Genomic DNA, 1632 nt, shown 5'->3' on the forward strand with positions numbered 1-1632 from the left:
AAGTCAAAAACTATTCAATATTGGACTCATTTCGAAGGTATTAACGAGATGATTATAATGGTGTAACTTGTTAAAATAAAAATGTATTTTTAAACATGTTTTAATTGATATACGATTATGTATGTTAATTTGATAAAAGTTTAAAATGAAATATTTAAAAGTAAAGGACGTAAAATTAATTAATTAATTAATTAATTATAGGGGTATAAAGTGTAAATTTAAAATTATAATTAAAAAAAAAATTATTGTGAGATGGTGAGTGTATGTGAGGGGATGAGTGCATGTGAGGAGATGAAGGGGTGAAAAAGTGAAAAAGTGAGTATAAATGATATTTTGGTCATTTAATATTTTAAGACTTTTGCTAAATTTGTCTTAATAAGATAGTATTAAAATTATAATTTTAAAATTATCGGTTGTGAGAGGGTGAGTGTATGTGAGGGGTGAAAAAGTGAAAAAGTGAGTATAAAAGGTATTTTAGTCATTTAGTATTTTAAGACTTTTGCTAAATTTGCTTAATAAGATCGTATAGATTAAAATAAATATGTGTTTTTTATACATATTTTAATTGATATACGATTATGTATGTTAATTTGATAAAAGTTTAAAATGAAACATTTAAAAGTAAAGGACGTAAAGTAAATTAATTAATTAATTATAGGGGTATAAAGCGTAAATTTAAAATTATAATTTTTTTTAAAAATCGGTTGTGAGAGGGTGAGTGTATGTGATGGGATGAGTGTATGTAAGGAGAGGAGAGGGGTGGAAAAGTGAAAAGGTGAGTATAAAGGGTATTTTGGTCATTTAGTATTTTAAGACTTTAAAACTTTTGCTAAATTTGCTTAATAAGATAGTATAGATTAAAATAAAAATGTATTTTTTAAACATGTTTTAATTGATATACGATTATGTATGTTAATTTGATAAATGTTTAAAATGAAACATTTAAAAGTAAAAAACGTAAAGTAAATTAATTAATTAATTATATGTGTATAAAGTGTAAATTTAAAATTATAGTTTTAAAAAAATCGGTTGTGAGAGGGTAAATGTATGTGAAAGGTGAGTATATATAAGGACAGGAGGGGGTGAAAAAGTTAGTATAAAGGGTATTTTGATCATTTAAAAATTTTAAGACCTTAAGACTTTTGCTAAATTTGCTTAATAAGATAGTATATATATATATATAAAACCTCAAATATCTATTCAAAGCCATATTGGAACCAAGAGTTTATGGAGTCCAGATAAGTCTATATTCAAACACTGTGTGTGTGTGTGTGTGTGAAAGAGAGATGAAGAGGTTGTGCCATTGGGGTGATGGAGATTGAAGACGACAATACCAGTGGTTAGAGATAGAGGTAGTGAACGATGAGATTAGGGACTCGGGTTGGGTTTTAAGTGTTTTTATATATTAACGGTCATTATAATAAAAGTAAACCAAAAAAACAAAAATGTTCATCATTTGACGGTAGCAACTAGCAGCCCTAACAACATAAAAAACGTAAGAAAAATGAAATCCTGACGAACATTGTTATTAATTTCTGTTAGATGAGAGGTATTTTAGTCTTTTCATACCCTTCTGACATTTTACTTTAAAAAATAAAGATTAATCAATTAAACCAATCCCTCCCCATTTTT

Source organism: Cynara cardunculus (genome assembly GCF_001531365.2).
Source record: "Cynara cardunculus var. scolymus isolate 2C chromosome LG 2, CcrdV1, whole genome shotgun sequence".
NCBI lineage: Eukaryota > Viridiplantae > Streptophyta > Magnoliopsida > Asterales > Asteraceae > Cynara > Cynara cardunculus.